The following is a 26,379-nucleotide window of genomic DNA, read 5'->3' as shown; positions in this document are numbered from 1 at the left end:
TAGGCTAGTTTCGCTTTGTTATGTTGTCGTTCTGATGAATTCATAGACAAAATTGCAAAAAAACTGGGCTCTACACAGAAAAGTGACGCAGGTGTGACATTTGTTTTCGAATTTCGGTCAATTGTCTGAGTTCTGGAGGATAGTTAGGTATTATCGTTCGGAGTTTTGTTCCGATTTATTTAATTATAAAAATGGAAACAGGAAGGAATTTAGAAATTAGCGTTAGATTTTATTATACTATTTAAAAAAAAAATGTATTAGGTAAAAGTATGTATTAGAATTTAGATACAGTACCTGGACATTCATGGAATAAAATCCTTTTTTTTTTAATTGAAAATATTACAATAAAACTTAAAGCTAGCCTTATCTAATTACTATACAAATCATGCCCGTGTGGAATGGTGCCAAGAATACTGGCTGCATTTCCACGCTTGACAGCCAGGCTGATCCGTTGCGCAAAAAATGAGCCAGCCCTTTTTTTTACCCAAATCCTTCTCGGTTTATGTAGTTAGGTACTGAGCTGCATCACCGCCATATTTCTTACGTTAGAAGAAATCACATACCTATGTAAAAGAATGATTACATGAAAAGAAACTTCGAAATTAGGTAGAAACTTTTAGGTACCTACTTCACGACGTCCGTCCCTAGCATCTTATGGCAATTAAAACTTGCAACTCTAGTTAATTACCACAGCCTCTCGAATCCAGAATAAAGAACGTATAAATAATAATGACAATGCAATGACACTAGAATCAACCAAAACAAAATAACCTCACTTCCAAACAAATTATCAGCTGTTAAGACAAGACGGCGGCCATCTTATTCTTTAATAAGGGTTTATAGTAGGGTTCAGCCTGTTATAAGTTATGGAGCCGTTATTGAACACTTTTAGCACTATTGAACGTTTATGAATCATGTTTTTGAGAACTTTGCTTATAACAAGCTAATAAAGCTTCTACAAATTTTTATGAATAAGACTGAGAATTTACCTAAATAAAGATGTTATTATAACTTTCTACGGTGTAAATTTTTATGTACAACTTGACAAGCAGATTCGAGCTGCGTTTGGCTGAGCAGCAAAGTAGTCGTTAAAAGTTCATTAGTTCGTTGGTTCCAACCCAAAAACACTGGAGTAACCAGAAGAACACGAAGATGGAAAGGGGTTGTTTGAAAAAGATCACTTTAGTGATAGATCGCCTTTTGTTATACTACAGACACTATATTTTTTTTAACTTTTACTCTATAATGTAAGCAATAAAGTGTTTTGATTAGATAAAGAGAAGTTACTAATAGAAATTCTGGTTTTCGAGAGTGGGTAAAATCTGAAAAGGAGCTATGTCAGCAGATTCCGACGCAACACGTGTACAGCTGTATTAATGCTATAATCTAATAGAACCGGCGACCTCGCTAGGTCGCTGGCATGTTATGATGTCACTAGACGCTAGCTGGCGCGCAAATATTCCGGCCGGTGACTGGCCCAGGGTTATCATTCACAATGGAAACTTGAACACTTCCTTGGCACAGTGCGGTGAGCGTTGTGGTCATATAAAGTCAAATCATTTTATTACCAAAGCAAAGCCAAAAGGAAGGGTTATGACTAGCAGTCTATGTATGTTTGTATCCAAATTCTGTGTGTTCCACCGTAATGCCTAAACTACTGGGCCGATTTTGATGAAAGAGGTGACAATTGATTCGTTGTAAAAATGAGGAAGCAAATCGCCTCGTACGGGACCGTGGGATTTTAACTAAGTATTTAGGGATGCAGACCTAGTCTATGCCTAGTTGTTCGATTGTAAAATGACGAAGGAGGAATTAGGTCTAATAGTTCCTTAGCACACTCTCCGAAATACATCTTGTACAAGTGTAAATTAAAAATGTATACACCCCCGATAAGTGAAGGTTACAGTAACTAGAAAAGAGCTGATAACTTTCAAACGGCTGAACCGATTTTCTTAGATTATAACTAAGAACACACTCGATCAAGCCACCTTTCAAACAAAAAAAAACTAAATTAAAATTGGTTCATTAGTTCAGGAGCTACGATGCCACAGACAGATACACAGATACACACGTCAAACTTATAACACCCCTCATTTTGGGTCGGGGGTTAAAAACACCGACAGACAGGCAACCTTGTTCCAAACTTTGAAGCTTAGAACTGACCAGCGCTTGGTCGCCGATGAGTCTTCTAGCAATATAGTTACGAAGTGCAAGTTTTGGAATTATTTTAGTGCCAAATCCATACTAATATTATAAATGCGAAAGTGTGTCTGTCTGTCTGTCTGCTACGTTTTTACGTCCCAACCGCTGAACCGATTTTAATGAAATTTGGTACAGACTTGGGATACATCCCGGGGAAGGACATAGGCTACTTTTTATCTCGGAAAATCAAAGAGTTCCTAAGGGATTAAAAAAAACCAAAATCCACGCGGGCGAAGCCGCGGGCATCCCCTAGTCATTAATATTTTCACCACTGGCGTTGGCAGCCCTGAGCTTGGGATTCTTTTCATCTGATGAAGTGACGCGGTGCTAAATGGCATTTCACACTACGAGGTAGATTTGTACAGATGACCAGCTATTATTATTAACTTTTCTAGAATAAACTGTCTAGAGTGTTGTCGTCTAGGCCTATGATTTTGTATAATTTTCTTTAACCTACCTTAGCTTTTCTTTCGTTTCGAGGTTTTAAGGATATTCCATACCAGAATAGGGATGATGACAACTAGTCAAATCAATGACTTTTTATCAAACGTCAAAACGCTCGTTTATTAAAGGAGCTTGTATGAAATTCATAGATGTAACGTCATAATCATTTGACATACCTAATTTGACGTAATTTTTAGTATAATCGATAATTTAACAAGGTAAGCAAACTCAAAACTAGCTGTGGACGTAGTTTTTACGAATTTCGGAAAACGCTCTATTTAATAATTACTAAGAAATAATTTATTTATGACATAGTTATCGTCACAATTAGAAACCTCCCTCCAATCTCTATTAGGTAATCAATTAGCATTAGATCTCAACTTACCTACTCAGTTTCCCGATCACGTAGCTGTAAGCACGAATTTGGTGTGCAATTATGGTAATCCGACCGCGACACGCTGACCGATTGTAGTTGCCGACTTGTCGCGGCTAATTATCAACCAGGCCATTGTTAATGGGCCGTGTCGTGTGGCTGTGGTAATACCCTAGTTTCTGTAGGAATTCGTTCTAAAGTTGCCCTTAAAATTGTTTGGAAATTGACCTGATTCAAAGCGCATAGTAATTTATCTGATCAACCAATTGCCGGCCTACTACTGAGCACGGGTCGCCTCTCAGAATGAGAAGGGTTATAATATATGTAATAACATCATATCACGTTTTTAATATTATCAAATCTAAACTTACCTACTTATTTCCCCAATCACGTCGCTGTAAGCACGAATTTGGTGTGCAATTATGGTAATCCGACCGCGACACGCTGACCGATTGTAGTTGCCGACTTGTCGCGGCTAATTATCAACCAGGCCATTGTTAATGGGCCGTGTCGTGTGGCTGTGTTACAGTTTTTCCAATTACGATTTTGGTAATACCCTAGTTTCTGTAGGAATTCGTTCTTAAGTTGCCCTTAAAATTGTTTGGAATTTGACCTGATTTAAAGCGTATAATAATTCATCTGATCTTTGACTTGCTTTGTCTTCCCTTCATTCAGCTTTACCTATTTATTCGACCTTCGTTTTGCTATAGATTTTGGATGCTCGCTTCACTTGACATGTCTGTCTTATCTAACAGTTTTCTCATATTTGATTACTTTATTGATTTGTATGCAAGTGTTTATTTTTGTTTACCATCCAAATTTTCCCATAATAACATGCTATTTGTCACTTGGATGTACTTTAATTGGTCCGCTTATATAATTTCTTTTGACAAATCTTTCCTTATTTACGTTTTTCGTTTCGAGTTCATTTCCGTCAACACCAATTAATTTACCGGCAAAGGCAATGAAAGCGTTGAAATGAAATGAAACATTTACTCATAGTACATTTTAATAACGTTGTATCTCAATAGCAATCCATTAGCTTGACAAATGGCCGTGTATCACAAGTTGCATTAAGGGCGGCCGGACAAACAGCTTAACGCCTCAAGTCATCCTAGATCAGAACTGTTTCAACTCAAAACCACCACTTCAGGATTCCGTACCGAAGATTGCCAACTAGACCCTATCACCAAGCCTCGGCTGTCCTTCCGTCTATCCATCCGTTTGTCCGCCCGTCTATCCGTTCATCTGTCTGTCAGAGGACTGTATCTCATGAACCGTAATAGGTACAGAAAATTTTCACAGAGTGTTTATTTCTATTACTGCTATGGCTATTAAAAGCATGATGGTGGATTTAAAAATGGCTGCCATGCAAATTAAAAAGTACATAGTATTATATCTTGTACGATTGTATAGAAGCCTTCGTGTGCGAGTTCGATTTGTATTTGACGGTTTCTTAAGAAAAAACTGTTTTTTTTTCATAACCTTAAACATTACAAAAAAAGATTTTGAAAGAATTATTGTACTTTGAATATTACATTCAGCCCAGTTACAACAGTTTCCCGTACAGCTAATCGAGTCAAATTTAGCAAATTGAGGTCAAAACAAAAGGCATTTTTTTGAGTTGTTTTGAAATATTAAAGCTGCCCGTGTGCGGCCGCTCTTACTTATAATAGTTGTAAATTGTAATTACACTGCTAATGTTAAATGATAAAGGAGGAAGCCTTTTGATTTATTCGATCCTTTTGACCTGGAAGCGACGATACAACTGTATCGGGTTGCTCTAATTGTGTTACTTGCTTGCTACGATTTGTAATTACCACTGTTTGATGTTTATTAATTTTTTTCTATTATATTTGTACCTACTCGTAGCTTCATTTATTTGCAACGTGATATAAGATTTAAGGTGCCCACGCAGTTGAACTGAACTGCAGCTGAACTGCGCGTCGCTGCAGCGCCCCGCACGATATTCTCTCAAGCCGCGACGCGCGGCAGTGACGTACGCGTCACGTACGCGTAGTTCAAGTGCGTGGGCACCTTTAAAATAGCTTACCTACTTATTTACCTATAAGTCGTCAGAACCCAGAAAATACTGTTCCTTATCAAAAAGTCGCTACCTTCTTAGTCTTCGATAGCTTTGCTAAACTAGTGAGATTCCTATGGGATCATTTCCTAATTCTGTCTAGAAAACCTGAAAATATATTATTACTAGTTGATACCCGCGACTTCATTGGATTTAGCTTACAAAAATCCCGGGGGAACTCTTTTATTTGCCAGGTTAAAAAGTAGGCTATAGTGTCTTTCGTCAGATCTCTAATTATACCCATGCAAACAAATCACATTAACAGGGCTCTCTCCGTCACTTACTCCATACAATCGTAGTTCCAATTTCATTTGAATATAAAGCAACCAAAGTCCATGAAATTTTGCAGACATATTCTAGAAACTAATATCTGTGCCTGTGGTGTTTTAGATTTTTCTAAAAATATGTAGTTTTAAAATTACAGGGGCTCAAAGATTTGTATGTGAATTTTTAAGACCGTGTAACTTTGAAACCGAATATTTTAACAGAAATCTGGAAAACCACAGGCATAGATATTAGTTTCTAGAATATGTCTGCAAAATTTCATGGACTTTGGTTGCTTAATATTCAAATGAAATTGGAACTATGTTTGTATGGAGCGAGAGACGGAGAGACCCCTCTTACCCCGTTGTGATGTGATTGAAGGACAAACCAACAAATAAACACGTCACTCTCGCATTTATAATATGGGTACCGATATCGCACAAAATGACCTTGATTAGATAGGTACCTGACCGTGTTTTGCACCTGTTTGGTGAAGCTTTTAGCCCTTGAGGCAATAAAATACATGTTATGAAGTTACTCCATCTCTTGATGTTTGAAGTTTGGGGACACCTGGGCGTATGGGAATAACAAAATATTCTAACTTATGACATGGCCTATAATTTCGGGGCTCGAACCATGGGGGAGAAGATTGTACCAATATTTGCATAAGGATTTATTGGGTTTGTCATGTTTTGAGCATATGATGAGCCAATATTTGACTTGTTTTTCGTGCAGCATGATTTTGGAATTGTGCCTTTTTTCTCGAAAGGTGATTTTGTACGGTTTTTTGGGAATAGGTTTTCGTGCTTGACTTACAAACTTGTTGGTTTGGCAAAATGGTAACAGTGACTTTTTTAATCTCAGACAGATTTTAAACTAGATTCTCAACTTTATAAGAAGCTTAGAGATATGACAGTTTTCTTGTTTATTTCAGAAACTTTTGAATTGAACCCTATTTGTTTCATCATTTCAAATTCCCTTACACAGACTGATGATTTTAAAAATTACTGTCGTTTTTATCCATTGCGCCAAAACGGGACAAAAATCCATGAGTTTCAATCCTTTTTGTGGTCTGAGCAGTTTTCTTAATTAGAACTGATTGTAGACTTCAAATCTCAAACAAAGTACATACCTTCGTTACACAAGTATAGTTCGCGACATGTCGACATGGCAATCGGAGTGGGGACGCCCCGTATACCCGCACAGCCCCTACACTAACCCGGTGCGGGATATTACGGGTGTAGGGGCGTCCCCCCGCCTCATAGCCCGATGCCATCTCGACCTGTCGCGTTCTTAAGATTGTTTAGTTGTTGCTTAGTAATCTTTTAATTTATGGTGGTCAGCTTCACAACCTCTATGTATTTATCCACTTTATGGTCCTCTCTCAATAATTGACATAACGCCAAAAAATGTGAACATCGGGCAAAGGCAAAGTACCGCATCACGTACAACTAATAGCAATTAGTAACGGGTGATTATTATCTGTCAAACTAATCTGAATAATGGTACTTTGGAAACGGCTTTATTTTTAAAATTGGCACTATTCTATACTAGTTTATGAGTTATGGTGAATGTATCTTGCGGAATTTAGACTTATGGGGCATGGCAACAACGGGAAGAAAACTCGGGCGTGGTCGTAGGCGGTCCGCCTACTGTAGCTTTTGTTTATAGTTAGTGTTGCTAAGACCCAGTTTGTGAAAATCGGGACGCGGATAACAAACTGAAAAAACGGGATTTACATAAATAAAAATAGCTCTTCGCACTAGATTTCAACATTAGTTATTCAAGGGGTGGATCAATAAATTCTTAAAAAGCCGACAACGCTTTAGCGGTTCCTCTGGTGCAGTAAATGTTCATGGGTAGCGGAAATCACTAAACATCAGGTGACCCGACCCGTCCGCTCGTTTGTTAGCTATTTAAAAAAAAAATAGCTAGTGTTGTTATAATAAACTATTTGATGAGAAGATAGTTATAAAACAATTGTAAATTAAAAATTTATAATACCCCTGACAAGTGAAGGTTACAGTAACTAGAAAAAAGCTGATAACTTTCAAACGGCTGAACCGATTTTCTTGGATTATAGCTAAGAACACTCGATCAAGCCGCCTTTCAAACAAAAAAAAAAACTAAATTAAAATCGGTTCATTGGTTTAGGAGCTACGATGCCACAGACAGATACACAGATACACACGTCAAACTTATAACACCCTTCTTTTTGGGTCGGTGGTTAATAACAAAAGTAGGATTATAAAGGATGAAAGGCAAAAATATCCCTGTGGTAAAGAAATATAGCTAGGTGTTGTTAACAAAGGAAATCTCGTGAAAAATCTGTAAGATAGAAGTTCTTGTAAAAGTAGTACCTATAATCAGGATATTCTCCGCTGTTGAATGTTATTGAAACTGGTAAAGAAGCGTGTACCCATCTGCATTTTTATTTTGATTTCGATGAATACCATGTTTTTGTTTTTTATATCTACCATTCATTGCTTTCAGAATCTGAATTCAGAAAGTTGCAGAGAGTATTTCGCCTGTCATGATTATTGGCGTCACTCAGAAAAGCAGGTATTATTTAAATATTTTTATCGAATAATTGGAATGTCCTCTCCAAAACCAACACAAGAAAAACACAAGTTTAATGTGTAAGGTTATCCGAGAGTTTTAATCTAAACAAACTAATGCCAAAATGAATAATTTAATTAGAGCGTGATTGCTATCACAACATCTAATTATTCAGTTCACAATCCAAATACCGAAAATATGCGATATCGCTCCGAATCTCGGAAGGAGACTGAACTAAAACCTTCAAAACACCCGTATTTATGCAAGTTCAATCTTGTCGGCCTCCTAGTAACAGATTGTATGACATCGAATGAGCGAAATATCGATTTTATCAAACTACCTGCATTAGATAAATTAATAATTTTATATTATTTTTGACAACTCAAATCAATTTTTAAAAATAACCTTACAGTTCGGCCGTCCTGAATTTAACACGTCCTCGTGTTTCTAAATAATCATGTCATGTCAGTCGCGGGCTTCCTTGCCCTAAGTCAAATGAAAATCATGGGCTATCCTGCCCTCCGTCAAATCATTAAAACCTATCCTTGAACTGCCGAACTCTCAGTTTTAATATCCAGAAAACAATAAATCCAAACGACTAACTTCTCATTCGATGTATACAAAATCTGAACCACTTATTGCAAATTACTTTCCACTTCACAAAAGACTAAATTCTTTAAAAAAAAACTAAAAATTTTAATCACCAAATCAAACTCAATAAAAATTTTAATCAAATGTGGGTTGTTTACAAAAAGATACCAAAGCGAAATTAAGGCAACGTGAGACACGTCCCGCTTCTGAATTATTGGCGTCACTCAGAAAAGCAGGTATTATTTAAATATTTTTATCGAATAATTGGAATGTCCTCTCCAAAACCAACACAAGAAAAACACAAGTTTAATGTGTAAGGTTATCCGAGAGTTTTAATCTAAACAAACTAATGCCAAAATGAATAATTTAATTAGAGCGTGATTGCTATCACAACATCTAATTATTCAGTTCACAATCCAAATACCGAAAATATGCGATATCGCTCCGAATCTCGGAAGGAGACTGAACTAAAACCTTCAAAACACCCGTATTTATGCAAGTTCAATCTTGTCGGCCTCCTAGTAACAGATTGTATGACATCGAATGAGCGAAATATCGATTTTATCAAACTACCTGCATTAGATAAATTAATAATTTTATATTATTTTTGACAACTCAAATCAATTTTTAAAAATAACCTTACATGATTCATAGGGCAGACGTGTTCTGGAGTGGAGACGCGTACCGGTAAGCGCAGTGTGGGACGACCTCCAGCCCGCTGGACCGATGACCTCAAGATTGGCGGGGAGCGGGTGGATGAGGAAGGCAGAGGACCATGTTTGATGGCCATGTCCAGCTGTAGACGCATACAGGCTGATGGAATGGAATGGAATTGAATGGATTCATGTAGTTACAAGTAAGACAAGAAAACTCTAACCGCATACTTTGTACCTACATAAAACTAATGATAGAGAAATATGCAGTGCTCAGACAAGCCGTCAAGCGCTCACGAGCACGAAGAAACATGTTTTTGTTATCTAATTATTATTTTTTTGTTGAAAAATAAGTAAAATAAATAAATTAATTAAATATTTTGTTTAAGTTTTACTTATCTGTTTTTCCTTGCTTACCCTGAAAGAAACCGTGAAATAACAAATGTCAACATACTCCTTCCAAGTTAGCCCGCTTCCATCTTAGACTGCATCATCACTTTCCACCAAGTGAGATTGCAGTCAAGGGCAAACTTGTGTCTGAATTTTAAAAAATACTGCCTCCTACTTCTAATGTGTCCACCCTATAGATAAATACGCTATATTCCTATGATTCAAAGCTAAAAACACCATAATTTGTTTACAAACGCCAAGGCCGCGCGGCAGAGACGCGGCCGGGCACAATGGCAGGTCAGGAGTCAAACGGTTTCACTTTCGCTGCGCCCGCGCACTGCGCCACAGTCTCGGTTCACCGGGCGCAGAGCTTACGGCATTCAGTTTTACTACATAACTGTCCAAAAAAGAAGTGCAATGTTTTCAGGGATCATCAAATAAATATAAGTTTCTTTAACGGTGAAGAAAAATATTGCGAGAAAACCTGCATGCCTGCCCGGCTAGCATAAGCAGTAGATAAAAATTTTATCCCCGATTATATCTACTGATTTCTATGACATCAGTGGATATAATCGGGGGATATAATTTTTATCTACTGCCCATGGTAGCCGGGCTGAGAGTTCTCTGTAATGTTTTCCTTCAGTGAAAGAAAGTGACATTGAATTTGCTTACGCGCATAACTCCAAAAAGTTTGAGGTGCTTACCCGGGATCGAACCACGGACTTTCCGACTAGGAGGCTTATCTAGGAGACTAAGTACTGACGCCTTAACCACGAGGTTAGAGAGTTGTTTTGAAGAGTGCTGGCTAACATGGACCAATTAACAAAAGAGACCTTATACCTATATATTATATATAATTTTGAAAGGAAATCAAAAAACCATTGTTACTTCATTATTAGTACTTACATAATATTATTCAGCCTTGAATAGTTTATCTACTAACACATTAGGCAAAAAACCTGTAGACTGTCCCTTTATAACTTAAGTAAAATAGTTAGGTACATACTTAACTTCTGTAGAATCAATACGTACAAAGTTAATGTAAGTACCTAATTCTGTTGTACACTAATCTCTAAAGTAAACTATATTGAAAAATCTAAATCTAGTGCTATCTTTTTCCTCGGGGAAGTATGAAATTATGAAAGGAATCATGAAATTATGGAATTATGAAAATACCAGATTCTGACTTCTAGCACAGAATAGATAAGAACACACCTGCTCTTAAATAGGTAATAGAGAATAGGTTCTAGTTCTAACCTAAGTGTAACGCTTAGGTTGAATAATGAAATGATTTGTAGGTATTGTACAAAATTAGATTGATATTTTCATATAAAGTATAAACCCAATATTCTTTGGTATTATAAACATGTTATGAGGAATTTATTTCCTTTCTAGATTACTATTAATATATAGTAAAGAGCGTGGGACAGTTCCCACGTTTTCCACTTTCGCGTTTGCTACATAATATTACATAAATATTTATACTATATGTATGTCATATTGATAAAATATAAATATAGAACTTTAATGTGCCGTTACGACTGTGCAAAACTATTCACTCATTCATGACAGTGAATCCATACTGATTACACATGCGAAATTCTCTGTCTGTCTGTTAGTTTTACACGACCTATCCGTGCAACCGATTTTGACTGGACAGAGATAGCTTGCAACCCTTAATGCACTCATATAATCTGATTATAGTCCACATAAATGACTGATTGCAGAAGGCCTAGAAATATTAAAAAACAAAAACTTGCATCCCGGGGAAGGATTTAGGACATATGTGGCGTATTTTGTGGCTAACCATTTTGGCCTAGGTGTATACTCTCAACGGGTGCTGAGGAGGGCCACCTCCTTTAGTGGGTAGAAATCCTACATAACCCGAGCGGGTATCTTAAGAAGATTTCCCCCACGAAAAAAAAACACGGATTTAATTCTGACTGACTTAGGTGAAGCTGACTGACGAGCTGCATTTACCTAATGCAGCAATTTTTTTTTTAATTTATAGACTACCGCTTAGCTGCAATCAGACCTGCTGGCAAGTGATGATGCAGCCTAAGATGGAACGCGCTTGCCTTGAAGATGCCTATTCACTCTTTACTTGAAAGTACCCATATTAAAACAGGAGGCGAAAACTGATGCTGGAAGGGCGTTCCATATCCTAGCGGTTCGAATGAAAAACTACGGAACCCTAAAAATGAGGAAGCTTTGGTAACAATACAATGTGATAACTTTCAGTTTTCGTCGCAAAACTGAACTTGTTTGCCGCCCCATCCCACTTCCGAAACGTTTGTGCCAAACTAATCTTTGACATGACGCAATAGGCTAACTTTGTTTGATAAGCTAGGGTTTCCACTGCAGCCAAAACATCCATATCCACACTAATATTATTAATGTAAAAGTGTGTCTGTCTGTCCAGCAACTCCCAACGATTCGAAGAGCTGACGTATCTTTGAAAATGCTGCCCGGCCCAGCTGAATTCTTCTGTCAGCCTCCTTGTCGAATTTGTTTCTACCGAATTGTATAATCTGGCCGAGGGAGACATAATTTTGCTATGTCCTAAATACAATAGTTAGTACTATTTAACTTGTGATATCCTTTTCATCAGAAAACATTGAGAAAGTGATGGTATAAGTTTTAACTTGTTTAGTTTAGGATTTTTATAAAAACAAAACCATTTTAAGTATGCACTGTACCAGCTATACTCACGTATTTAGTCAATGTAAGCCCATCTAGTTTCGAACCCATCAGGGGTCTTTTTCATGGGGACTCGGCTCATCGGCTAGTTTTTTATAGGGGTCTCAACCGCGACGCGCAGCGACCGGGTCCCTATGAAAAAGGACCCCGGATGGGTCCGAAACTAGTCGGGTTTACTCGACTAAATACTGAGTATAGCTGGTACATTAAAATCAAACCACTAAAAACATGTGAGTTAGGCGTATTGCAGCCCTATTTAGGCCTGACGTGGTATACGCCAGCGCACTGGCAGTGACGTGTCCTAGGTTGCGGCAACGACCCGCCAAGGCCAAAATATCCGTTTACAACTTACCTAATAAGTCCTTTTTATTTTGCTGCTTATACACTAGGCGGTAGATTCTCATCAATCGATTCCGTCAAATAACCGACCGACATAGCTCAACGAATTAGCCAGCTGAAGTGGTAGTGGGCAGGCCGCGGCCACATCTACCGCAGAACTGATGGCCGCTGGGGTAAACGTATTCTGGAGTGGAGACCGCGTATCAGCAAGCGCAGTGTGGGATGACTTCCGACCCGCTGGGCTGACAACATTAAGAAGATAGCAAGAAGTGGGTGAATTAGGAAGGTATAAGATTGTGTGTGGTGGCGCACTCCTGGGAAGGCCTTTGTCCAGCAGTGGGCGAAAACAGGCTGATTGATTGAATAAGTAGTTACAAAAACCGCTGTTGTATTCGTATTCGTTTTCAGCCTTATTTAGGTATATCAGTGACGTTACATAGCCTTCTAAGTTGTGGCAATGACCTGACAAGGCTGAATATCCGTTCACAATGAACTTATAAGTCCATTTTTTATTCAGCCCCTTAACAATACCTTAGACAAAAACCTATTTTACCTTTAATAGTTTAGTAGTTACTACAGGGATATTGAAAGGATTTGATCACAAAGCAAATTAATATTTTTTCCTATAAAACTGCCAGTTTAAATTGTTGTTAAAATACTAAATTAAATAGACTTAAAAAACCGGCCAAGTGCGAGTCAGACTCACTACTAAGGGTTCCGTACTCAGGTATTTTTTTGCACGTTAAATAAAAAACTATTATGCATAAAAATAAATAAAAATCTGTATTAGAATTTACAAGTTTCATGTTATGATACCCCGCTTGGTGTAGTTATCTTACTTTGAAAAATGAGAATACCTAGCAATTATTATTTTCTCATGAAAGGTCATGAACACTTTTTAATTCCGTTTTTCTTTTTAAGGTACGGTACCCAAAAAAATTTGGTGTTACTTTGAGAAGCGGCGATTCGATTGTCTTGTGGTTAAGACATTGGGCTTCTATTCGTAAGGATGACCATGTTGATGTTGTTGAACCGAATCTTATATTATATTATATTTTAAAACTATACTTTAAAACTAATATTATACTTTAAAATTGACAACCCTGTTTTTAAACCAGTTTGGCACACGTCTTGTACTTATTACGGGTAATTTAACATCCCTAATCAAGACTGATGTTTAACATGCCCCGGTTACTAGCGTAAAGGTACGAAATAAGGGGTGTGCTACTTTTACTGATGTAAAAGTACCAAATAAGAAATGTCCGAGGTAGTTAAAAAAAACGTTTAAATGTTGTATATGCAGGTGTTATTTTGCGGAAATCCATGATATACAAGGAACCAAAAGCTTAATTTGCTATAATCCGCTAAACCAGACAGATACTTATATGTCACCACGCAGCACCACATAGACCCAAAGACCACTCGACGTACGTTTCTCCCGACACCGGAGCATCCTCAAGAGATATAGACCTTACAATGCCTAATTGCAAAGTCAAAGGTTTTGAGATCTGTGTGGTGCTGCCTTATTATACAGTGTATTTTTTTGTATGGGGAAATCTGAAACCTTGGAAGATACAGGGAAAGCGTCTTAGGAACCATTTGCTCTTTTTTTATGAAAACAATTTTGGTCAAGCGTGAGTTGTCTATAAAAATCAATGAAATTGTCAAACATTTTTTTTAATGCTTATCGACTCAGTCGAGCTGTATAGATCTGGTCTGGTCTGGTTTAGCGGATTATAGCAAATTAAGCTTCTGGTTCCTTGTATAGAGCTTGTAATCTATGTTGCTAACATTCAGTGCTTCAAAAAATGGCTACTTTAAAACAGCTATTCTGTTTGTCGTCCGTTTTTTTTTTACCCGACTAGGACAAAGCCAAAAGGAAGGGTTATGTAGGTAAAATGTAGAGTAGATGGTACACTTCCTGGTTTTTTCGACACCCCTAGTGCTGTAGTCGCAGTTGATATAACTAGTTCGCGTCTAGTGACGTATCGCGTCGCATAGGTTACGGCAACGACCCGGCAAGGCCAAAATATCCGTTTACGACGCCATCACGCTTTTATGAACGCCGGTACGACGGCACGGTCTTTGGGATTTGAAGGTTGCCTAGATACTAAACTAAACAGAGCATTCTGAGATTAACCTTTTTTTTTTAATTACTTTCTTAATTATAATAGACTAGTGCCTGGCTGCAATCAAACCTGCTGTCAAGTGATGATGCAGTCTAAGATAGAGTGGCTTTCTTTGAAGATGCCTTGAATTACGAGTATAATAAAGTATAAGAGATCGCTAGGTAGCGATAAGGCCGCCAAATTGTACCTATATTTTGTTGAGCTTTGTATGTGTTTTTCTGTACTAATTTTGTGGTGTACAATAAAAGTATATTCATTCATTCATTCATTTTTACTCAGTTTCAGGTCTCAGTTAGGAATAAAATACTCCTGTCATCATTCCATGCCAGTTTTTATCCCCTTTTTATAGCCTTTAAGGCTACTTTAATTTGGAACTTTGATTTTCTGAGATAAAAAGTAGCCTGTGTCACTTTCCGAGATGTAAACTACAAGTTTTCATAAAAATTGGTTAAACGGATGGGCCTTTAAGAACCCCATGGGAACTGTTTGATTTTACGGGATAAAAGTAAGCTACGTCCGGATGTAGGTTATTTTTAGTTAGCTCGCGTCTTGTGGACGAACGTAAGATACTTTTTATCCCGGAAAATAAACGAATTCACTACTGTACCGTTTAATCGATTTCGAAGTCTATTACCTAATCGGATGGGTTGTGCAAAACTAGCAGACAGAGAGACCGTCAAACATACAGACACACTCACATTTATAATATTAGTATGAATAAGAAGTTTAGAGTAGAACTAGCCACGACCAAAGTCTTCTACCAGACCAAACCTGTCAAAAATCCCCAGCCAGGAATCGAATGCGCCACTTATAAATGCCACTGCGCCACAGAGGTCGTCAAATCGATAAGCAATACCTACTTGACCTGTGAAAACCAAACTCAACAGGAAAAATACCGGATGATCTGTACCCACACTCACACAATTGCCATTTTATGCTCCGGATGTGAAGTGCCCTCACGGCACATAACGGAAAGGGCCGTACGGAATGATAATACTCCTCAAACAACCCCATTAATTTTTCCCCTTAAATAAAAAGTAATGGTTACGACCGTTGACATGGAAAACTAAGGAACTCTACCACAGAATTCTATATTCAATCTCTAGAAGTATTCTCTAAGTATTCAATCTCTCGTATAAGTACTCCCAAAAGTGACCTTATTTCTTCTCTCTTTTTAACCCCTGACCCAAAAAGGGGGGTGTTATAAGTTTGACGTGTGTATCTGTGTATTCGTGTATCTTTCCGTGGTATCGTAGCTCCTAAACTAATGAACCGATTTTAATTTAGTTTTATTTTTGTTTGAAAGGTGGCTTGATCCAGAGTGTTCTTAACTATAGTCCAAGAAAATAGGTTCAGCCGTTTAAAAGTTATCAGCTCTTTTCTAGTTACTGTAACCTTCACCACTTGTTAAAGGTACACGTTTAACCAAAGATCTACAGTATTTTCTTCTTTTGTCTTAATAGTTTAAGTCTTGTATTATCTATCAGCTAGTATAGTCCTAGTAGGCTACTTTGACAGTTACGACTGTCGACATTTCGGTTAGCGACTGTAAAATCTAATGTTACAGTTACATTGTGTATCGACACTACAACATCGAATGCGCTGACTGATCTAGGTTACACCTTTTTAGACTTTTTAAACACTTTTGCAGTTGGGCATTGTGGAGTTCACATCTCCTACGGATGCTTCCGGTGTCCCGTGTCGGAGTGAAACGTACGTTGAGTGTATTGTGGTAGATTGTGGTTGGTTGTGTACGTATTGCTTGCAAGCAACAGTAAACAGGGAATGCTTCTTTAGTATGGCGGTGCATATCGCATACCTACTGCACGTTGTTTCATATAGTCTTGTCTACTTTCGCGGGTTATAGCAAATTAAGCTTGTACTTTTATATCATGGAATTCTTCTATCCAAAATAGATCAAACCTAATCTTTATCTTTTGTTTACCTAATATCAATGGCAGCAATGCGACCGCGTAGCGAAGGTACAGCACTATTTTCAATCGTAAACCCTGATGGTAGGACTGGCAATATGTTTGTTTTTATGTCCGTAACGTAACGGGTTAACAGCGTAGGTGCATGTTTTAAAGGACCCCTAACGAGGGGACGCGGACGTTTCGATTATTCACCATATTTTATTGAAATTTTATTAACAATCGATATTATGACAAGGACTTCCTATACTCTATCCACGAAAAGGACTTAGTATAAGGCGCTCCTGCTATGTAATCTCATACAAGTGACGAAGACAAGAAACTCAGTGGGTGTTAACCAGTTTGAGTCACCAACTAATCACAAACTTTAAAGTAATTAATATATTTATAAAAAGATACAATGCAACGCGTATTGAGCGTCTCTGACAGCTGTCGCTGTCACTTGTCAGGTGACAGATGTCATATTTTGAAACTTCCGTTACTGCATGATAACATCATCGTCGTCAACCCATCGCTGGCCCACTACTGAGCACGGGTCTCCTCCCAGAATTAGATGGTTTTAAACCATAGTCACGCTAGCCCAGTGCAGATTTTACACACTTTTGAGAACATTCTGGAGAACTTTCAGGCGTGTAAGTTTCCTCACAACGTTTTCCTTCACCATTAAAGGCCAACCTCTGAAAAGTTAAAGATGCATAGGCCGGGATCAAACCTCTGACCTCCTGAATAGAGGCCGACGACGTCTTAACCACTAGGCCATCACCGCTCTCGAATGAAATAAGGCGCCATGTTGAATTAGCGACAAATAGCGTGCGAATAGAGTAATTACACCGGCTCAATTATTTAGTTATTTACCGACATCGAACGATTCTAGCGACTAAATGGAGTGATTATTTGATTAATCTCTAGAGGCATTAGTCCTAACCACGGACTTGGAATAACTAGATGCCGCGTGGTCAACTCATATTCATTCCATTGCTTGGGTCGAACACTTTTATTTTATTTTATTCTGATATAAGTTACCTATCCTCCGTCCGTCCTCACCTATGGTGTTGAAACGTGGACACTGACAAATGGCCTTGTTCACAGATTCAAAGTTGCTCAGCGAGCTATGGAGAGGGCTATGTTAGGAGTTTCCCTGAGGGATAAGATCCGAAATGAGGAGATCCGCAGGAGAAGGCCACTGACATAGCCCAAACTATTAGCAAGCTGAATTGGTAGTGGGCAGGCCATGCTGGTGGTAGAGGCGATAGCCGTTGGAGCCGGAAAGTCCTTGAGTGGAGACCGCGTTTAAGCAAGCGTAGTGTGGGACGCCCCGATGCGAAGCACGATGGACCAACCGTGCTTATTTTTTCTACTTATGATGACGTCACAACACACAACATCAAGTTTCAATCGCCACGCGTCCGTGAGCCAAAATACTTGGACAGGATAAAGAGGATCGATTTTTTGTATTTGGACAGAGGAATAAAAATAAATAGGCACTTATTTTTGGCTCTTTCGGGAACACTGGAGGGACGACTTTGCCGTATCTAGATATACCAAATCTGTGGTTCTAACAATCCGTATAATCCGCAGTTTCGGTTTAAAGTGTTTCTTTGGTAAGCCAGGGCCTAAAGGTTTTTTACACGACTGCGCGGCAGTAGTGGCGGGGTTTTATTTTTGACGGATATCTTTGTTTATGGGCTATGATATGGGATTCTTCATTGCCTTCAAACTTCGAAACATCGCAACAGCTGGACATTTGGGTGTCTATCGATATCTTAATCGCGATGGTTGAATAAGTAGGTTTTTTTTTTCATGAAATCAAAATGGCGATCATAAAATACAAAATGGTGGTAGACGAAAAAAATAAAATTGATCAGAATTACTTAACTATAAGAATTACCTATTAGAGTGTATGTTTATGTATACCTATGTATATAGTTGCATTGCGGCTCTCCGTCTTACAGTTCTATAAGTTCTTAAGTATGGGTTGCCTGGAAGAGTTCACTGTAGTGATAAGGTCGCCCTTTGTCTTAAAGTCTACCTAGTATCTAGTCTAGTCTAGTATTTTATTCTTTGTCATACCTACTATTAGGGAATAAAGATGTTTAACTAAATAAATGACTTAATAATAAGTAAAGGAAAGATGTAACAGATTAAATTGCTCTTGAGGTTTGTCCCAATGACATTGCGCTCATTTGTACCTGGTCTTTGAGGTGAGTCAAGAAGTGATCCAAAGTTCACATGTAGGTCGCACTGTCTTTGCGTCGGGGATTTGGGCGATTTGCATACAATTTACTTTGTTAAATATACTGTTATACTTAGCTACCCGTCTTCACGGTCAATGTGACACCCAAAGGTGACGGCTGACCTTAAATTGTATCATAATGTGTCATTCGCTCATTCGCAACTAAGATCTTTTTTAACCCCCGACCCAAAAAGAGGGGTGTTATAAGTTTGACGTGTGTACCTGTGTATCTGTGTGTCTGTGTATCTGTGTATCTGTGTATCTGTCTGTGGCATCGTAGTGCCTAAACGAATGAACCGATTTTAATTTAGTTTTTTTTGTTTGAAAGGTGGCTTGATCGAGAGTGTTCTTAGCTATAATCTAAAAAAATTGGTTCAGCCATTTAAGAGTTATCAGCTCTTTTCTAGTTTTCTTGTAGAAAAGAAGGTTAGATAACCGTTAGGTTCATAATATTATGTCAATAGACAAATGTCAAGCTGTCAAGATGGACGTTGCCTAAATACATAATTATTTATTTGAAAATGATGTTTTGGAAAACTCAAATACTTTGGATCGTCGGGGGTGTTATAAATTTTTAATTTACACTTGTTATTACAAGATAGGCTTGAAGAAATCGGGCGCTAGAGTACTTTTTTTTAATTTATTATAGGCAAGCGCTTGGACACAATCACGCCTGATGGAAAGTAATGATGTGGCCTAAGATGGGACGCGTTTACCCAGAAGATGCCTATTCATTTTTATTTTAAAGATACCCGGATTGTAATTGGTAGGAAACACAGAACTTACTGCCATTCTATAAGTCGCATCGGTAAAATTCGTTTGCGCAGAATAGCGTAACCTAACGCTGACTAAAACCGAACATGCCAATGAAATACAGACCTTATTGCTTGACGTCCAGATTTTAAACACAAAAACAGAAGACTCAGATTCTTCTATCTCGCTCATAGTTCGCGCGTACAAAACATGGCGCGTAGGCAACAACCAATAGCGGACGAACTCGCGCTATGATTGGCTGAGATGATTTCGCGCCTTTCTTAAATAAGATTTCTGCGCAGGTACATCGGCATAACTTAAATGGGGTAGTACTGTAACATGAAGGAAGTTATATCTGGAAGGAGCCACGATCCTCAAAGATGAGGAAGCGACGCGAGAAGAATGTCATCAATCTTAATGAAAGGGTTACTCCCTTTCATAAGATTGATGACATTCTTCGATCATTAATCGATTACAATTTACACGTGGAAGTATGGGCCTCGTGGCAAGATGGCGGCTATGGAATTCGCATCTAATGCGCAGGCGATAAGCGCTAATTTGCCACGCACCGCTACTTGCCGGTATTTGATTGCGTAATGCGTGAACTATAGGAATAATTTCAATTTACACTTAGTTATTGTACCTACTGAGTGCTGACTGTTAGCATACATAAAACATTTGTCTACATAACAAGTGTAAATTAAAAATTTATAACACCTCCGACAACTGAAGGTTAAAGTAACTAGAAAACAGCTGATAACTTTCAAACAGCTGAACCGATTTTCTTGGATTATAGCTAAGAACACAAAAAAACTGAATTAAAATCGGTTCATTAGTTTAGGAGCTACGATGCCACAGACAGATATACAGATACACACGTCAAACCTATAACACCCGTCTTTTTGGGTCAGGGGTTAATAAAACTGGTCAAGTGCGATTCGGACTAGCATACTAAGGGTTCCCTGATCCCATCGTAGTCCATACCATCGTAAAATATACTTAACAGGGCTCTCTCCGTCACTCGTTTCCACTCGTTTCATACAATCGTAGTTCCAATTTCATTTGAATGTTAAGCAACCAAAGTCCTTGAAATTTTGCAGACATATTCTAGAAACTAATATCTGTGTCTGTGGTGTTTTAGATTTTTCTAAAAATATGTAGTTTTAAAATTACAGGGGCTCAAAGATTTGTATGAAAATTTTAAGACCGCGTAACTTTGAAACCGAATATTTTAACAGAAATCTGGAAAACCACAGACATAGATATTAGTTTCTAGAATATATGTGCAAAAGGAGAATGCCCATGGACAGTACTCTCACAAGAAGCATTGTACCTTAAATTTTTTATTCATTTATTAAAGCTAAAATAAAAACATAATTTCTCACTAAGTTTCATGAATATTTGTTTTGGGATTATTTTTTTCGTAAATAAAAGTGCTTTTAAACTTCCGGCTGTTATGTAAGCCATTATTGTAGTTAGTTTTTACTTTTAATTTTTATCCCCTTCAGGAAAGGCAAAGGTCGTAGACCATGCAGCCTGGTAAGAAGCCATTATTGTAGATATTTACTGATTGCCATACATTTGTCACAAAAGTACTGAGAAGGGATGTCCACTTTTAAAAAGTTTGTTATTATCTAGGTCTACGATATCGATTTTTTTAATTTGAGTTTTGTTACTCTGAATTGTTTATTATTATTTTTAGAGCCTATTTTTACTGTGAATAATCTTTATTTTTACCGCATTTATGATTTTTTAACCTTCTCAAATGCGGAGTAATTAATAACACGTTTTAATGTAGGTACTTATAATTCAAAGAAAAATAGTCGATTAAAGTCGAATCGATTTATCTTTACCGGCAAGAGTAACATAGCCCCAGTCTATACTGTCTATGTTCGAGATGCCTAGCGATATATGTATGTATAGACGCCATATTTTTGGTTTGTTTTTATTTCGGTTTGTGTATGTTACGCGCCGAGTTGAGTAGCTGTAGGACTTTGCTCATAGCAGAGTGAATTATCCAGTAGAGTGGTAACTAGCCACAGCCAAAACCTCCCACTAGATGTATTATCTGGTCTCATAAAGCTAGATATCCAACCATCATCATTATCAACCGCTAGACGTCCACAGCTGGACATAGGTCTCTTGTAGGGACTTCCACAGACCACGGCCTTGCGCCGCCTGAATCCAGCCGTTTCTTGCGACTCGTTGTCTTTCCACCTAGTGAGGGGTCTTTCAACGCTGCGCTTTCTGCTACGAGGTAGTGATGCCAACACTTTTGGGACCCAAACGCCTATCGTTTTTTCGAACTATGTGCCCTGCAAATTGCCAGTTCCTGTACCCAATACGGGTGATATATTATTTCCTAATTACTATCCAATCATTCATACTAATTATTACTACAGAACATGTAGAGTTCTGTCATCGGTGTTAATCGTGTATAGGTCAGCGATGTACCTATATGTGAACGGGTACTAGGTAGGTAAGTATTCGTAAAATAAAAGGCTATATTTTTCTTTCTCTGCTAACAGTCGAATACCTACTCGACTATTTTGTTTAAAAAAATCTGAAACTGACTGTTTTATTAAGCCTATAAAGATCCTTTCTTACTTTTTAGCTGGACCTAACCTCAAAATATTGTAATTTTTTATGGTTAATATTTCTGAAATGCGGAAACCGTTTTCACTAATTTTTTCTACAAATATTCTGATGATGTCATTGAACAGATAGAACTTGATTTGATGGTTCTACAAAAATCTTGAAGACAGTACATTTGTTCATACTTGAATGGGCATTGTCTTTTCATGGACTTTGGTTGCTTAATATTCAAATGAAATTGGAACTACGATTGTATGAAACGAGTGGAAACGAGTGACGGAGAGAGCCCTCTTAATTTAACACTATGTACTTATTTTTAATTTTTTTTTAATTCGCGGCCATTTTGAAATTCGCTATCCTGGTTTTTTATTATTTCTTATTATAGCGGCAATAGAAAAACATACTCTGTGAAAATTTCAACTCTCTGCCTCTTACCGTTAATGAGATAGGTACAGCCCGCTGACAAACAGACGGACGGACAGCGCAGGCTTAGGTACACACTTTGCACAGTTGTTGCTGGCACTTGCGTGAACATTTCTGGGATAATCCCATTAATGCGCCGTGTGAAAGTCGCTATAAGGAATGTAAGATTGCGCGTGCGCCGTATTGCAATGTATTTTCAACTTTAATATAGCATTTCTAGGGTTGGGGATAGATTAGCTTCGTCACCATTGCCAGAAAGTTACGGGTTTAAATAATTATAAAATTATCCACAATCGATGCTTGACACCAAAATAAAATCAGCACTGTAAAAATTCAAACAAAAACCATTTCCTGAATTGACCCAATGGGGAATCAGGTACTCGAGCAGAATTTCTTCAGATCAAAATCCCTTTGAAATATTGTACAAAAGTGCATTTTCAAACATCCTGTATAATAGCCATTCTAGGATCGGGGATGGGGAGATAAGCTTGGTCGCCATTGTCAAAAAATTGTACGGGAATTTTCGGCGAACATTTTCCCCATTCGGGATCGTTTGATGTCCTTCCCTTTTTGAACTGAATTTAAACTCGAAACGTGAAAAATTTTCTTCTTCCTGTTTGAATAATGGGCGGGTTTTGTTTCTCTGGTGTTTTTGTTTAATTTAATATATATTTTTTTCGTGTTATAAGGACTGTAAAATACAACTGTTTTTAATCCCCTTCCCAAAAAGAGGGGTGTTATAAGTTTTACGTGTGATCTATGTATCTGTGTATCTGTCTGTGGCATCGTAGCTCCTAAACTAATGAACCGATTTTAATTTAATTTTTTTGTTTGAAAGGGGCTTGGTCGAGAGTGTTCTTAGCTATAATCCAAGAAAATCGGTTCAGCCGTTTGAAAGTTATCAGCTGTTTTCTAGTTACTGTAACCTTCACTTGTTGGGGGTGTTATAAATTTTTAATTTACACTTGTCATATTTAATTCGTAGCTACAATACAATTTCACCTATATATTATGTGATTTCGGTCGCGCGTACTGTAAATTACAATGCTAAGACGATCATACCGGATTTTTTTTAATTTTCTTTTTCGTAGTTTTTTTTTATTTATCAGTAACTAGAGGATGCCCGCGACTTCGTCCGCGTGGATTTAAGTTTTTGAAGATCCCGTGGGAACTGTTTGGTTTTCCTGGATAAAAAGTTGTCTATGTTAATAACATGGACGCAAGCTACCTCGGTACAAAATTGTATACAAATCGGTTGAGCGGATGGGTCTCTAGGAATCCCGTGGGAATTCCATGATTTTCCGGGATAAAAAGTAGCCTATGTCCGTCCCCGGGATATAAGCTAACTCTGTACCAAGTTTCGCCAAAATCGGAAAAGGTAGCAGACAGACAGACAGACAGACAGACACACTTTCGCATGCATAATATTAAGTATGGATCATCAGTACTGTCACCTGTCTTCGTTTTTGCTAGCCTATATATATTTGCTGATTATAGAATAAGGAAATCGTGTGCGACCTAGCAGTTACAGTTCTCAGACGGAATCAAAGCGTTCCCATGTGGTATCGCCGCTATTTAGAATGTCGTCGGCGCCTGCCATTCGCTTTTCTTCGAATAACTAATGTGGCACATTGCGATCCTCGATTGTGGTGATACAGTTACTGTGGCATACTTTAGTGTGCCCTTAAATTCCTTTGTTTTCTTTGAATCTACTAACTTTATGTACACATAGTTTTATACTATACTAGCTTATGCCCGCGACCTCGTCCGCGTCGACTATACAAATTCAAACCCTCCTTCCCCTTAGAGGTTGAATTTTCAAAAATTCTTTCTTAGTGGTTGTCTACGTACATATTAGCTATGTGGATGCCAAATTTCAGCCCGATCCGTCCATTAGTTTGAGCTGTGCGTTGATAGATCAGTCATCTTTTTAACCCCCGACCCAAAAAGAGGGGTATTATAAGTTTGATGTGTGTATCTGTGTATCTGTCTGTGGCATCGTAGCTCCTAAACTAATGAACCGATTTTCTTTTTCTTCAGGTTTAAAAAAATCCCGTGAGAACTCCTTAATTTCCGGGATAAAAGGCTAATGCCCGTCTTCGGGATGCAAGCTATCTCTGAACCAACATCATCAACCGTTAAAATCGGTTAACAAATATTTTTTTTGTTTAAATTAAAACCCGATTGTGGTTTGCACTGCTGTCACATCTGTCATGTGTTTATAAATGAACTTATTTATTTATTTATTTAGGGGCTCCATAATTATTATGTAAGTACTAAGTTATCAGGGGGCACGGCAGTGCCCCCGCCAAGACGAGCCAAACGGCGGCCGGGGCGCTACGTACCTTTTTCTCGAAGTGTTTCGCCGTATTTTCGACCCGTCATAACTTCGGTCTGGATGACGTTAGAAAGCTGAAATTTTCAATATAAGGTGTCCTCAGCAAATTTACCAAATGTACCAAGTATCAAATATCTAGCTTTTATAGTTACAGATTTATTGATACCTAAAATACGCCGATTTCGTCCCTCACTGATGATCATCAAAACCTCTACTCAAAACCTCTAAGGTACTTCCCGAAGTCCTAGAAGACTGAAATTTGGTATGTAGACTAGAAATTGCATACAAACTACAGGAAAATTAAGAAATTGAAAATTGCCCCCCCTCTACGCCTCTTATGGGAAAAGCAAATCTGTAAATTCTGTCGCTAGAATGCTGATATTTTCAGGATAAGATGTCCTTGGCAGATTTATCAAACGCACTGAGTATCAATTGTCTAGCTTTTATAGTTTCAGATTTATTGACAGTCAAAACTTCTAGTCTGTAATTCTAGGGTACTTCCCGAAGTGCTAGAAGACTGAAATTTGGTATGTAGACTAGAAATTGCATACAAACTACAGGAAAATTAAGAAATTGGAAATTGCCCCCCCTCTACGCCTCTTATGGGAAAAGCAAATCTGTAAATTCTGTCGCTAGAATGCTGATATTTTTCAGGATAAGATGTCCTTGGCAGATTTATTAAACGCATTGACTATCAATTGTCTAACTTTTATAGTTTCAGATTTATTGATAGTCAAAACTTCTAGTCACAAATTCTAGGGTACTTTCTGAAGTCCTGGAAGACTGAAATTTGGCATTAAGTAGGAATTTCAAGAATTATGAACAACAGATAAATTAAGAAATCGGGTCCCCCTTCATCCCCTCGTATATGAGATGCATATCTGTAAAATCTGTTGCTCGAATACTAAAGTTTACAGGATAAGATGTCCGTGGCAGATTTATCAAACGTACCAAGTATCTCTGTGTTTCCTGAAGTCCTAAAAGACTGAAATTTGGTATATCTGCTTCAAAATTGAGTTGCAAGATTCCACCCGAACAAATATACTTACATACGAGTACATTGTAAGTTGAATAAAAGCTTTTAAAAAAAGAGGTAACGATAGAGAGTGGGCCATGAAAATGATGTACCTACAAGAAATAGATCCAAAAAAAATTTAGGGCACCTGCCAAAAAGAAATGAAATCCCACCAAAAACATTTCATGTAAAAAGTTAGCCAAGACTCACAAGTTCATAATGTTTTCACTGTTAAAAAGTTATGAGATCTCTAGTAGAGCCAAGCCCCTAGCTGAGCTTAGATTTGTGCTGGCCATGGGACCTATCCCAAGTCCAAAGTAATATAGCTCTTAAATGTTCTTGACTATATCACATTTATAACAAT

The 26,379-nt window shown here is 37.9% G+C and overlaps 1 protein-coding gene and 2 long non-coding RNA genes across 4 annotated transcripts in view; 1 reads left to right on the top strand and 2 right to left on the bottom strand.

Moving 5' to 3' along the window:
• The window catches only part of LOC123868535 (tRNA dimethylallyltransferase), a 313,525-nt gene that overhangs the window by 18,578 nt on the left and 268,568 nt on the right, over positions 1 to 26,379 (top strand). The gene's annotated exons all lie outside the window — the stretch shown is intronic.
• The window catches only part of LOC123868558, a 33,381-nt gene that overhangs the window by 3,652 nt on the left and 3,350 nt on the right, over positions 1 to 26,379 (bottom strand). The window contains exons 2-4 of one of the 2 annotated variants that reach the window (XR_006796654.1): positions 25,741 to 25,742; positions 18,535 to 18,675; positions 13,639 to 13,660 (exon numbers count right to left, since the gene is read on the bottom strand). This is a non-coding gene — a long non-coding RNA (uncharacterized LOC123868558). Of the gene's footprint in view, positions 1 to 13,638; positions 13,661 to 18,534; positions 18,676 to 25,740; positions 25,743 to 26,379 lie in introns of those variants that run through there. The other variant, XR_006796653.1, reaches the window with a different exon arrangement.
• Positions 13,997 to 16,379, bottom strand: LOC123868559. The gene is made up of 3 exons (XR_006796655.1): positions 16,369 to 16,379; positions 14,775 to 14,780; positions 13,997 to 14,068 (listed from the first exon to the last, which is right to left on the bottom strand). It is a non-coding gene; the product is annotated as an uncharacterized LOC123868559 (long non-coding RNA).

The sequence above is a fragment of the Maniola jurtina genome, chromosome 9 (assembly GCF_905333055.1).
Source record: "Maniola jurtina chromosome 9, ilManJurt1.1, whole genome shotgun sequence".
Lineage (NCBI taxonomy): Eukaryota > Metazoa > Arthropoda > Insecta > Lepidoptera > Nymphalidae > Maniola > Maniola jurtina.
The sequence above is the reverse complement of the archived record's forward strand: the minus strand, read 5'-3'. Positions and strand labels throughout refer to the sequence as shown.